Here is a 14,535-nt window from a genome sequence, read left to right as displayed (position 1 = left end):
CGCGCCATAGCAGCAACAGGAGAATCCAGTGGAACCGATTCTGGATTCTCACGGTGAAGACACAGACGCCACACAGATTGGGCTGGATCTCGGAGAGGGCTGACGCGATTCCTGACGGGAGCTTTACCATCTCGACATCTCTACCATCGACTTTTTGCCAACTTTGTTCATGTCATTTGTGTTTTTTGTGAGTGTGTGTGTGTGTGTGTGTTTGTGTGTGTGTTTGTGGTTAAAAAATAGAGAAATTATTGAAAGAGGGAACCCTGCTATTCATGCCAAGCATGGTTGTGTGGAAGGTAAAACAAAAATCACACGTAAAAAAAAACACATCCTTACCTTTGAAGAAAACAAAACGGCCCTCGCTGTTCTCGTAGACGGCGTCTATCTTGGCGGGCAGACCCCTCCAGAAGACATTGATGAGCATGGGGTACCCGGGCATCACCGCATTGTCCTTCACTCTCCACAGCCAGTGGTCCTACAAGGGGAAGGAGAGGGAGGAACAGAGGGGACGGGATAAAAGAGAGAAGCACATACAAGACAGGTTTAATGTGTGTACGTAACATGTGGTCACATGTTCATTTAACTGAGTAATCCCAGGGACAACCCTAGCCATTACACTCCATTATTCATCACATCTCTATTAGACTACTGGGGTTTTTTACACACCACCATAAAAAAAGAAACACATCTGTAGTCGTAAATCTTTCTGTCCCGTCGTGACTCCCAATGCCAACATCACATCAGTGCAACAAGCCAAGAGAAAGAAACAAAGTCGTATATATGGGAAGTTTTCCATATAGCGGTGGGCGGTTGGGTTGTGTTCTACTGTTGCATGCTGGGATACGGGTCGATTGCTTTACTGCTGCTGCCCCCTCAAAACAAAAACCAGAGCCGACACATCTTGGCCAGCAGCGTTGTCCCTGACAGCTACGTGGCCGGCTTCTTCTGAGAACCGCCACCTCCACGACTTTCTCTCCCTCTGGATCTAAGGGCGTTTTAGTATTGGCCACGATTGATTCGTACTGGGCCAGAGTATGACTGCTCCCCACCCACTCCCTCACACCGCTCAGCTTTCACATTAGTAATGTTGCGCCCTAGCCGAGTACACTTATCTACACACTCCGCAGGTGGCCCTAGGCACCTAGTTGATTTGTGAACCCAGTAAACACAACCAAGAAGACGACATCTGTTTATGCTGTCGTTCCGTTGTAGAAAAGTGCGCCAAAAGCAAGATCCCAAGTCCATGCAACGGAGTCGACCATCGCACTGTGCTACCTACTGCTATTGATAAGTTGGAGACGATGTGCAGAACCACCCCTCCTCGCCCGGCCCTCCTGCTTTCTCAGCCAAGGCCGTGCACTTCATGAGTATTGCGCGTGCGGCACGCCGTTTACACAGCAGTCCACTTCCTTGTTTCGGTACAGTTCGTCGTCACCCCCAGATGCGAACAGGACCCGAGTGTGAACCGTAACGTGAGACCACCTTGCCAATTGGTCCCCGGGGAACGGCTCACTGATCCGCACTTGGCTACGGGCGTTCACGCTCATCAAACCAAGTGGACATTGGGTCAAATTTACGCGGTCAAAATATATTTTTATCTGTTCCGGGGGGGGGGGGGGGGGCCCTGATGTGAAAGCACCCGCAAAAAGGCGCGGCCACCTGGTGTGACACACACAGTATTTCAAAACTCATGGAGATAACCATCCGGAGGTCCAAGTGTCTGGCCACCGGCTTTAAGAGAAGTCAGAGTTCTCTGATTTCCTCTGGGAAGGAACACAAGGAAAGAAGGCCAAGTGGAAGAAAGGTGTGTCTCTGTTGTTTCTTTCATATTTTGAAGTTGGATGAAACCTGACAAGAGGGGGGTGGAGGTGTGTGTGTGTGTGTGTGTGTGTGTATAGGGGGGTGGGGGGGGTGGAAGGGAAGCCCCAGCTGTGAAAGCCATTATGGCCCAGCGAGGCGCCGCACCCTTTGGCTCAGAATGACCGCCCTCGTTTCTCTCGCTCTCTCTCTTCCCCCCCCCGCCCCCCCGGGACAGAATGCTCTGACCTATGCTACAGAGGCGGGCGGATGAGACGGAGGGAGAGGGAGGGGGATGAAAAAGAGAGAATGTAGTGTCCACATCATCAAACTGTGTCTCATTCTCAGCGAAGGCTTAACAAACACCCATTTATCAAGCTCTCGCCTTCAGTCCCTCTCTCCCTATCTCCTTCTCTCACTCCCCCTCTCTCCCTCCCTCTCTCTCTCTCTCTCTCACGATACACCTCTCTGTCTCCTTCGATTGTTTCTGAGGGAGACTTCCGTCTCTCTCCGGACTTGTCCTCCTGCTTCTCGCTTCCCCTCGTCTCATCATCTAGTTCCACCTCTCTCTCTCTCTCTCTCTCTCTCTCTCTCTCTCTCTCTCTCTCTCTCTCTCTCTCTCTCTCTCTCTCTCTCTCCAGTTGTACTACTCTCCCCCGCCTCCCGCTGCTCAGATGGATTTCAATAGTTTAGTGTTTTTTCCCCTCTGCACGGGACCCTGGCTGGTAATTGGAAACAGATCAAACTGTGAAATCGGGCCAATTTGAATCATTGTCGAGGCCCGGCCCTAGCCCACCCCCAACACCCATCCACTAACCAAGCCCTCTTCCTCTTCCTCTTCTGAACAGCAATGCCCGGACTCGAGGAATGCCTCAGATTGGCACCTTTATGCAATTATACGGAACATTGAGGATAATCAAAAGAACCCAAGTCCCTTCTCTAAGCCATTTCACAGCAGAACTACGGGAGGAATCCGTACGGAGACACATTGCTTCATCTGAGAAAGACCAGGGGATCTCGTAGCGACCCGAACACTACAGCGTAGTGACAACAACCACGCACCGGAACCCGTCTCACCCACACCAGCAGAATAACCCATTCCAGCGTAGCTTGTGATGCAGCGGGCTCAACGCAGCACAGCACAGACCGCAGTCCACACCATCAAAGCGAGCTAACACCGCTAAGACCAGACCATAATTGCTCAACATGATACAAAGTGGCATGTTGACACACAGGGAACCCTGCCCGCTTTCCAAGCTAGTTCCTAATTCCTCTAACACGTAAGAACAACGAAGGAGGCTTGGTGGTAGGAAGGATTACGGCCTTGGCATGGAAGTAAAACTTAAGTGTGTGCGTTTTGTGTGCGCACGTGTGTGTGGTGCGTGCGTGTACTAGTAGTGGTGCATTTGTGAGGGAAAGAGAGGCAGGCGGTGAAGGTGAAGGTTGGTGCAGACGCACCAACGCACAAATGCAGGTTCACGCGTGCTTGTTGGAAGATGTGATGTGGTGAGGGAGTGGGGGGATCTGACCAATCGATCCTTGGCCTCCCCCACCTCCGAGAGAGAGACAGACAGACAGACAGACAGACAGACAGACTACTCATTTGCAGAAATACACATTAGAAAAATTTAGCCAGAGACAACAACTGCCTTCTGTGGTGTGAATCGCCTGTAGCCTGTTTAAATACCGTAGTTTATTCTCATTACCTCAGAAGACCCCTCAGCTCAGTGGACGCTTCCACATTAATTATTTAAAGACATTCACAAACATCTCCCACAGGCTCTGAATGCACCATGAGAGACATGTGAGACTGTGAGAGACATATATACATATATATGTACACATATACATATACTGGATATACTGGATATATTTTGTATGAAATATATATTTGTATGTATTGCAAAATATATTTGCTAAATTTATATTTAGTCTGCAAAATATTGCTATGTAAGTATACATGGTGCGTTAACCAAAAAAGCCTTTTAGCCCTTAATTCTTTTTGAACTGTGAAACGAGGAAGAAACGGCACAAATCACATTTAGCGGTTTGAAGTGACGTCAGCAGTGGTGTACATCTGACTTTGCCTCGTCTTTGTTTAGCTTTTCTCGGTAAACACAGAGGGGTAATTGAGCATAATTAACTCTTCCTCTGCTTGTTCCGTTGCTTTCCCAGTCAAATCGCTTCCACTCTATTTCAGGGTCCAAACTGACACGTCTCCGCCCAAACGATACGGTTCCCTGTGAGTGAGACCGAACCAAACAAAGTTTCTCACAAGCTGTTCCGTGGCGTGGGCCCCAGCCTTTCAGAAAACACCCGTGTAACAAATGATCTGTGCGTATATTTCACCTGATAAAAGTCAAACCAGAAAAGCCCCTGATTTCACTGAGCAGACACACCTGTGTGCCTCAGGGGCCCCGGGGATGGCTGTTATAATGACTTGGATGCGCTCCACGCTAGGCCCTTCCAAAAACATCCAAACGGGAACAGGAGACAGCGCCAGAAACGCTCGCCGGCCAAGCCAACCACCAGCACGGACTACTGTCCAGCACCAATCAAACGCTCCCATCCCGTAATTTCCCCCTCCGCAATCGAAAGTTCACTTCTTGGACGGTGAAACACGCTGAAGCAAGGCGACTCCTGCTGTGAGTTGGCGTTGCGTGATGCTAACTCCTATGCTAAAGGAACTCTGTACTACGTGTCAGCCATCAATCAAACTTTCTCTCTCTCTCTCTCTCTCTCTCTCTCTTTATCTCGGCCTGGCTCTCTCTTTCTCTAGACTTTGGCTTGCTCTAGAGGGAAATACATCAAGCCACGGAGCTCTGGAGAGAATAAAACAAATACTGCTGATTACAATACCAGTTCTATAGAGTTATAGTCGGGAGGCTTCCTTGACTACTTCCTCTACTAAAAATTAAAAGTCCTGACATGACACTTTATCATTTGGCGAAGGTGTGTCATTTCTTTTACGTTTATTTGTATTTTCTTACCCTCAAAAACCATACACACACACACACACATAAAGTAACCCTTCTTCCTCACGCTTTTACTTTGCCACCCTCTTCCTACCTGGCCTTCACGACCCCCTCTCGCCCTCTTCCTCCTCTTCCACTCTCAACAATGGGAGGGAGGGAGATAATAGGCCAGGCAGGGCTGTCATCACTGCAAAGTACATCGAGTCTGGGACAAAAACAGACATCATGGATTTTCTCTTCTTTTTTTTGCCCTGGGATGCGAGGAGGCTGCGAATGAGTCAGATAATTACAGTTGGAATCGCTCACTGCACTACAGCGCATTAGGACACCAAATAGCTCGACTGGGGCTCTTGTATTCTCTTTTGTCCAAAAAAATAAATAAAAATCTCCCCTTTTGTTTTTCAAAAGTGGATGTAACAGCCAACACCTACTCAGTATATCCGTTTTTTTTTGCATCGACATCCGTCCGCCCACCCTATTCACTGTCCCCACTCCATTACCCCCACCGCCACCACCACCACCACCGCCACCACCACCACCCCCATCCATGAGAGCAGATCTTCCAGGTCAACTGTGAGGCAGAAGCACCCTTGTGTGTGTGCTGTACTGTCTCTCGGGCGCCCAAAGCCGGTGCGTCCCGTGACCCTGATCCATTTAACCCAGAGCAGGCACTCATGGTGTCGGTCTGAGGAGGGGGTGGAGGGAGGGAGGGAGGGAGGGAGGGAAGGAAGGTGGGCGGGACCTTGGGAATCAGTGGGATCTCTCAGTTTACACTCCTGCATAATGCATTCCTTTGTGTCATGGGAGAGTCAAATAATTGTTCAATACCATAAACCATAAAAACCTGATGACGATGGTTGGGTGATAACGGGATACAGGAAGGCTTTGAGTGGAGCTCTTCCGTGGACTTGTGTGAGCGTCTGAAGGTAAACTCTACAATGCCCAGTTTGGAGGCAATCTTTTCATACTTGAACCGCATGACATACATAAAGAAGCACAATGCCCCCCCGTTCCTGGGTAAAAAAAGAAACGCACCGGCCAGTGATGGAAGAGCTACAGTGAAGGGATTTTCCCCCTGTTGTTTCACCAGAATGTTATTGAACCATTGAATGCTCACTATTTATATCCCCAAGAAAACACACGCATACAAACACACAGCCTTTCTGCCTTGTGTGCAGCACCCTCAAGGTTTCTGCTGCTCGTCCTCACTGTAACTGTGTCTTCAGGGGTCTCCACAGCGAGTATAAAGACGCATTGACAGCCATGTGTGGCGTCTTTCTTAGTGTTCTGTGAACCTCATGCTAGTTTTTTGGTATTCTTTGTGTGTGTGTGTGTGTGTGTGTGTGTGTGTGTGTGTGTGTGTGTGTGTGCGTGTGTGTGTGTTACTAGGGTGTTCCACTTGGATCTATTGACACAGTATTCCGTTTCTGTGTAAAGTAATAGACCTCTCCACACACACACACACACACACACACACACACACACACACACACACACACACACACACACACACACACACACACACACACACACACTCTCCCCCCATCCTACATTTCTCTCCAGGTCGAAACGTAGAGAGTAAGAGGACCAGTGAGACAACACTTTTCACACATCCTCAACCTAACCCTACGATGAATACTGGCGCTAATATTCCACATAAGGCTTCTATTCATCGCTGGACACATATTTCAATGGTTGCCCCTTAGAGTCTCATTACCGATCCAAGGGCTAGCTAAATAATCCATAGTCTTCCAATCGTGTACAAACGGTGCATACTAGACTTAACGGCTGTCTAAATCCCTCTTTCATGCCCTTAATCACTCTTCTAACAAACTTTCTCACTGCGGGAAGCCTTTAATAACCCCCTAACAATTGTTTGAATCGTTCTCCTCACATTGAGCTCAATTTTCTGGCAATTTTTTGCATACCTTGAAGACGAACATCTCCCTGCGCAGAATGGCCAGGGTGTTGAAGCCCCCGTCGCAGATGTCGGGCTTGCCGTTGGGGTGGGTGGGCCGGTCTCCCGGGGGCAGCCTGGGGGGACGGGTCTGCCGGTCCGGCTTGCGGGGGTCCGCCGGGGGGAGGGACCGGGGAGGGGGCGCCGTGGGTAAAGGTTTGGTGGGCTGAGGCAACTTGTCGGGCGGTCCTGTGAGGCGGGAGGGAGGGAGGGAGACAGAGGAGACAAGAAAGGGTGTCAGGTATACATATGATTTAACTTTTTAATATTTTGGTGAAGTCTCCTGGTATCACTGAGATCACTGGGGTTAGTGATGCTTTTGTTTGTCTGCTGGTTGGGTCTGTGTTGGAGGAAAGGGTGTCTCCTGGTATCACTGACATCACTGGGGTTAGTGATGATTTTGTTTCTCTGCTGGTTGGGTCTGTGTTGGAGGATAGGGTGGACACCGTCGGAACAGGATCTACTGTAACACTTCAGGTCTCATGTTTAATTGAATGTGCTCTTGGTGAAACAAGTAGGCCAATTTGATGTCATTATTTCCCACTTCATTACAAGCCTTCATAAGAAAAACCTTCATATATTCACACTTTTCAACACAATAACTGATGGATTGGAACAGTTTTTTGAAAAGCAGTTTTGCAAACAACTGCAGAAAAGCAGTTGTTTATGTTATGTATTTAACCTGCGACAGCTGCAGAAATAAAAAACACTCTGAAAAAACACTCTGAAGTACACAGAGTGTACTTCAGCGTCGTTTCTGCGTTGTTCTGCATCGTTTCAAACACGATCAGTCTAGCCAGGTTCATTGATTCTCATGGGCAAATAATGGAAAGGATTACTGTTATAGTTGTTATTGTCACACTTCTTCACTTCTGTCAGACTTATATAAGAGACAACATAATCACAATATATATAAGGGTCAGATATTCTTCTTCTTTATTCTTTATGCGTTTCAGTTGAACAGGAAGGCATTCCTGTTCAAATGAAACTCCTTCCTGTTCAACTGAAACGCCTTCCTGTTCAACTGAAACGTCTTCCTGTTCAACTGAAACACCTTCCTGTTCAACTGAAACGCCTTCCTGTTCAACTGAAACACCTTCCTGTTCAACTGAAACGCCTTCCTGTTCAACTGAAACGCCTTCCTCTTCAAATGCCTTCCATTTTCACTGAAATCCTCGCACAAGTGAAAAACTTTCACATACATACGTTTTCAGGATAATATGTGAATGGTTTCATATGTGTATGTGAGAGAGAATTTTTCAGCTGTGTATGTGAGCACATTTTACTAGTACGTGTGATCAAGCATTTCAGTAGTCTATGTAAAAGGTTCCACTAGTTGTTATGAGAGCTTTTCAGTTGTTTGAGTGAAGGTGTTTCAGTTGTGTATGTAAAAGCTTTCACTTGTGTATGTGTGAAGTTTTCAGTATAGTATGTGAATGGTTTCATATGTGTGTGTGAGAGGACATTTTTCAGCTGTGTATATGAGAACATTTTACTAGTATGTGTAAAAGCATTTCAGTAGTCCATGTAAAAGGTTTCACTAGTTTTTATGCAAGCTTTTCAATTGTGTATGTGAGCGTATAATTTTTCAGTTGTTTGTGCGAGAGCGTTTCAGTTGTGTATGTAAAAGCTTTTCACTTGTATGTGTGCAAGGTTTTCAGTATAGTATGTGAATGAGTTTGGTTTCATATGTGTATGCGCATGCTAGTTCTGAATAATGTTGCATACGGCCCCTCATATTAACAAACCCGCTCTTACTTTGTAATCATCCCCAGAGACTTCCTGGCATTAGGACGGTTAGAATGTGTGGAAATACACAAGCGGAAGTGTGGGGGATGTTTATGAACAAAAAGATTTAAGAAAGAAAAAGAAAATAACTGTGAACAAAATGAGTAAATTAAAGCAAGACTAGGCAATTTAGAGAAACCAGTAAGCTTGATTCTTAAAAGTACCAAACCAAAGAAATCCCACCCCTCCCTCTAAGACTCCCTCCAAAGCCACACCCCCAAAACATGTGACAAGCTTGCTAGCTTCAGCAATAGGTCTGCCTCGTCTTGTGGAAGACTCCAGTCATGCGCAATGAGTGCACACAGGTGGCCGGGTAGGTAGACAGACAGGTAAGCCATCCAATCATTTCATTCAGGCTGAATGAAATGATTGGATGGATTGTTACAGGCCTGCGACAGCCGCAGACAGCTGGAGTATTTGATCAATTGGTTGCTGTCAGGAGGTTAAAAAAACAAAATATATGACAAAAAAGCTTCTAAAATAAATAGCCTGCCCTACCTTCAATAATAAAGGAGATTATCAATAGCCTATACATCAGACAAAAGATCAAAAATTATCAAACCTAATCAGAAAATGTGCAAAATACGCCGAAGCACTTGGTGGTATGGGAAGACACAAAGACCTTTATGCAAGTAGAACAACACAACCACATAACCATTGGGATTACAATGTTTCAAAAATAAACATGTTTATTTTTACACTGTCTACCAACCCACTAATCACATGAGCAGACAGACACGAGAGAGAGAGAGAGAGAGAGAGAGAGAGAGAGAGAGAAATTGCTGCGAGCAGATCAAGGGAATAAACGGCGGAAATGGAAAAATAATGCACAAGAAAGACATGAGCCCGTCCACACGTGAAGGCGTCAAAACATGGCATGTATTATTTATAGCATCAAAATAGCATACACATGTAGGAACGTATGAAAGTACGAATGAGTGCATGAGCAATGCACTTTTTAGAGCGATGCACAGAGGGGGTTAAGAATGAAATAGGTAATAGATGAATCACTGAATGAATTTAGAAAATGGTCTGACTCCATGTCTCAGTGACGAAAAAACATTCCAATAGGATAGAGACGGCAAATAACAAGGATGGTGTACTTCTGTGTGGCTCTGGCTCGAGGATATTAAGGTTTCAAACCAGACTTTTGGGTCAAGTTTATCATTGCAGGGGATGCATAATACGCAGTCGGATGTGTTTCTGTTCCTGGCATAACAGGCTGGCATAACAGTGATGACATTAAGAATACATCTGGGAACAAATATTGTATGTTCAAGACGTAAACACAAAAACACAAAGCAACCCCTTTGTTGTGCAGCTAATAGCCGAGCGCACAAATGTGCAGAGGACGCCAGCTCTGATCTCTCTCTGGTGTCGCTAAATTCAGAAACGGTACAAGATGTAGTAGGGTCTACTACTTGCGGGCATTGCCAACGTGTGCGATGAAGAAAGTACTGTGTATTTTATTTAGCGTAATGCCTTGTTAGGGACTTGAGCACTTATGGACAATAAGTAATAAAGGACAATCGCTCTTATTCATTTCAATGAGTGAGATGAAGAAAGTCTGACTTTCCATATATTATTATCTATTATCTATATGTTTTGTTGTCCTTCATGGTGTTTTTGTCTGCCTCTAATTTATGCAAATGAATTCTCACAAAACAAAAGTTTGTATTAATTAATTGTAACATTTGCAGCGTTCTGTGGAGGGCTGCGATATCTGCACACAATCACAGCCTCACATGGTTGTTAATTGTTTCCCCCTTCTTAGTCATGAATATTACACAGTGGAGACTGTCGAAAAGGAACTTATTGCATTTCAGAAGTTTTTCAATAATCTGAGCTCATCATTTGACAGTTGCTGCTACCTGGGACACAAATGAGCATCCTGAAAACACAACAGAGCAACATTCCTCCTGCTGAGGAGGGAGCTACCACAGCAGCTGTTCTGCCCTTCACCTCCTTGAGGTGTTTAGAATAAATGAGAGAGTGAAGAAAAGGATGGAGCAGAGAGAGAGAGAGAGAGAGAGAGAGAGAGAGAGAGAGAGAGAGAGAGAGAGAGAGCTAAATATCAGTGCAGATCTGATTGCTTGCCCAGGTCTGTCAAACCCAGAGGGAATTGCCTTGACCATGTAAGCAGATGGCACCTTCTTACACAGAAGAGAATGAGAGAGAGAGAGAGAGAGAGAGAGAGATCGAGAGAGAGAGAGAGAGAGAGAGAGAGAGAGAGAGCGCAATGAGAGTGCAATGGATAGGAATGCTAAATTACTAGACACTAGACACCATAATACATGCTTCAAAATTGATTTACAAAAGATCCCGGGTTCATATTAGGTATTCCGAAGATTGATTATCTACGTCTGTGGTTTTTATTTTTTTGCATTTGATTCATGGCCAGAAGAACTAAGTCTCTTAATTAGAGATTGAGATCTGGGGAGTAAAACGAAAATTAGCTACAAATACATGAAACCAAAGATCTCTTTTATCACAGCCTTACTGTGATTACAGCCTTACTCTCCACCACTAACCCCCTTAACTCCACCAGTTCTCTTGCTTGTAACTTCTATCCTGAGTACTGAGTTGACTTTGTTCTTTCACTATTCCCTTGTATTGTTGCGTTCGACTTGTTATGCAGCATTTTGAGTTTGAAACAAACACTCACTAAACACTCACTAAAAATGAATATATTATTATTATTATTATTATTATTATTATTAAAATCAGCCTTCTCAGAACATCATCCAGATAATTTGGAGTTGGATGAGGTGTTACCGTAGATTCTCTGGATCCCCAGCAGGTCATCCAGGGGCAATTTGAAGTTGTCCGTGTCCATGTACTGGTAGAAGGGGGCCATGATGGCCGTGGGGTCGTTGGAATGTTCCAGGCCCAGTGCGTGGCCGAGCTCATGGACCGCCACCAGGAACAGGTCGTTGCCTGAGAGAGAGAGAGAGAGAGAAAGAGAGAGAGAGAGAGCGAGAGAGAGAGAGAGAGAGAGAGAGAGAGAGAGAGAGAGAGAGAGAGAGAGAGAGAGATAGAGAGAGACGGAGAGAGATGAGTGTTTTTTTTCAAAGTTGTGTTTACCTGTGTATGTATTTGTGTATGTATTTGTGTGTGTGTGCGTGCGTGCGTGCGCGCGTGTCTGTCTGTATCTATGTGGCTGCCAGTGTATACACATCCACATAAATCACCATGATGATGAACGTAATGAATGGATTATCTAGCAAGGCCACTGAAGGGAACCATTACGAAAGGGCAGACACACCCCCCCCCCCACACACACACACACACACACCCACACACACTCAGAAATAAATATGTATATATAAATACATACACTGTATATATAGACACGCCGAGAGAAGCATCCTCATTGTGGCACGCATTGCAAAACCACGTTCTCTGTAATTTGCCTCCACACACACCACTGCTCTCCCCAGGGCTGTCCTTTTGACTCCAAGAGCTCTCTGTTGCCGACGGCCAAGCCACAGCCCTGGCTCTTCCCAACCCAGTCCTCCTCCGCGAGGCCAAAGTCTGCACCGTAGCGAGCCACCGGCAGCCCCCCCCCGACGGGCTCCAGTGAACAGTGTACGGCTCAATCCCTGCAACAGGACCACCATCTTCTAAAGGGCAAACCCAAACCACAGCCCTGCGTCGTGATGCCCTTCCAAGAGAGAGATATCGCCTTCCCTTTTACAGCCGGGGTTTGTGTCAGACTGGGGGTTTTCTTGTGGGTTACTTTGTGTTTCCCTGCTGCAGCGAAACGCTAAGGGATGATTAATGGGCTGGAATCCACTCAAACGCTACCTGATCTTTCCCTTATCCAATGAGGATGCCATCTTTCATAGTTCACGACGTCTTTTGCTTTTTCCACCCGTTTGCGGCGTAACACAATGGAAATGGCTTTTAGGCTAACTAACACCGCTCACTTCATGAAAGCAGATGGCTCATAAAATATGAGCAAAAGAAAAAAGATCCATAAAAGTGGAGGGATTTACACACACTTGTAAGACAGAACAGCCAGCTGGAGACACAGATTATAGGCCATAAAATAAAAACAAGAGTTTGACAGTAGGAAGTGGATTGAAGGGAGGGGACGGCCGGGGGGAGAAACCAACCAGGGGTCTCTAGGTGTTTAGCTGAGAGGGAAGACAGGGTGGGCAGTCGGCATGTGGTAATTATTGTCAAGCAAACAAACCTTTTATGTTGTTGTTGCATAGAACTCTCTCTCTCTCTTTCTCTCTCTCTCTCTCTCTCTCTCTCTCTCTCTCTTGCCTGTCCATCTTAAGTAGCAGCTGTTCTCAGGCTGCCCAGGATGAGGCCATGTGAGGACACAGCACAGCCTTCCCTTGGATGGAGAGGGCACACACACACGAGAGAGAGAGAGAGGGAGAGAGAGAGAGAGAGAGAGAGAGAGAAGCTTTGGAGGGGGAGGAGGCGAGTGCGGGGGTGGCCTGCCCTACCCAGAGGCTAAGACACACAAAGCCGGAGCCTTGCTGTTGCTTGGCTAATTAACAGCTGGAAGGCACAGAGAAAGAAGCCTAGCCCGCTTGCTGAGAAACACAGAGCACTGGCTGAAGATGCGGTAGTGGAGTGAGCGAATAAATAGATATCAAGAGAGAGCGAGAGGGAAGGAAGAAGTGGAGTAGCCAGGACAAAGATAAAGGGAAGAAGAGGCTTTCGGAGGAGAAATATGAGCCGGAGAGGAGAGGGAAATGAAGGCTGTTCTGCCAATGAGGGGACTGATAGTAAAAGCAGAACGGTAGTAAGTAGTAACACAGCGAGACAAGGAGACAAGCAGAATGGGCAAATGAAATTGATGACAGATAAAAAAAAGAAGAAGGAAGAGAAAGTAGAGGGAGATGGAGTGCCCATGGCAACGTCAAGCGATGACACAACATGCATTCCGGCGTGGGCATTGAGGCAGCCTGACGACCCTGAACTTTGACCTTGCCAACCGTGTGTCGTGTCATCAGCTCTCTGCTGTCAGCAGTCATATGTAAACCCCAGGACAGGAAAGGGACAGGAAGTAAAAAGGCAAGGTCGTGGGGCACCTCGCCTTTTTACTTCCTGGAAAGGAACACAGTCACAAGCAGAAAGAGAGGGGTTTTATTAGTGACCAGGCAGACTTTGGAGTAAGTAATCCCCAGTCTCTAGGGAAAAACGCATTCAGGTATTCAAATAATTCTGACTGAATTTATATCATTGGTTCTTAACAACAGGCAACGCACTAATTGATGATGATAACTCCCATGGACATTGCATTGGGCGCAATATGTCTTACATCATCGGAAATACACAATTCAGTTAGATTGCGCTTTGTTAACGACAGTTGTCAGTTTGGTTGTTCCTTATTTATTAACAAGCAGCAGTCGACAAAACATTTATGCTGCCATCTCTAACTTGACAAAAGTCGAGTTAGCATCATCAAAAAGTTTGGTTCCAATTTTTTTTCAGCCAGGCAGGAATAATTCATCTCACTTCCGTACTGACTTATGTATTCCTCCTAATATTACTGGCAACACACCTCGCCTTGTGAGATTCTGATCCCCTTTTTCATTACCGTAGTGTCGGTTGGCAGAGAACGTGAGCCACCATTCGAGCGAGGAGAAAGGTGAAAGACTGTTTTTAACAGAGTTTTTCTTGGTAGTCATCGTGGGTTACCACCTCCACGGATCAATGCGATGCCAAGTCAACAGCCTGCTAGCGTGCAGGATCAGTGGAAAGTGTAGTTGTGTTAGCAGACAATTACACCTCTCCTAGTTGTAACCAACACCACCCTGTAGCATGTTGCTCCGGCGCTAAGGTCAATGTTGGAATGACGACCCACTAACAGGTATTACTCTCTGCAGGTACTGCGCTTTCAGTTTTCAGTGACCGGCCGAATTGTCAATTATAATGCTGAAATTACTTTTGTTTGTTTTGGGCTATTTTTGCTTTCATGACGAGAGTGATACAAAAGCAACAGGGATGTGTTGGGCATACGAGGAGTTAATCGTGCATAGACTGAAAGACCTT

The 14,535-nt window shown here is 46.2% G+C and overlaps 1 pseudogene across 1 annotated transcript; it reads right to left on the bottom strand.

Annotated features, from left to right (window-relative positions):
* Positions 1–336: 336 nt before the first annotated feature.
* On the bottom strand, positions 337–11,414 carry LOC311373303 (matrix metalloproteinase-16 pseudogene; annotated as a pseudogene). The gene is made up of 3 exons: positions 11,293–11,414; positions 6,701–6,918; positions 337–475 (listed from the first exon to the last, which is right to left on the bottom strand). The product of its transcript is annotated as a matrix metalloproteinase-16 pseudogene (transcript).
* Between the last annotated feature and the right edge of the window lie 3,121 nt (positions 11,415–14,535).

This window comes from Micromesistius poutassou, assembly GCF_964030765.1.
Source record: "Micromesistius poutassou genome assembly, contig: SCAFFOLD_5432, whole genome shotgun sequence".
Taxonomy (NCBI): Eukaryota; Metazoa; Chordata; class Actinopteri; order Gadiformes; family Gadidae; genus Micromesistius; species Micromesistius poutassou.
This window is presented reverse-complemented; position numbering and strand designations above follow the sequence as displayed.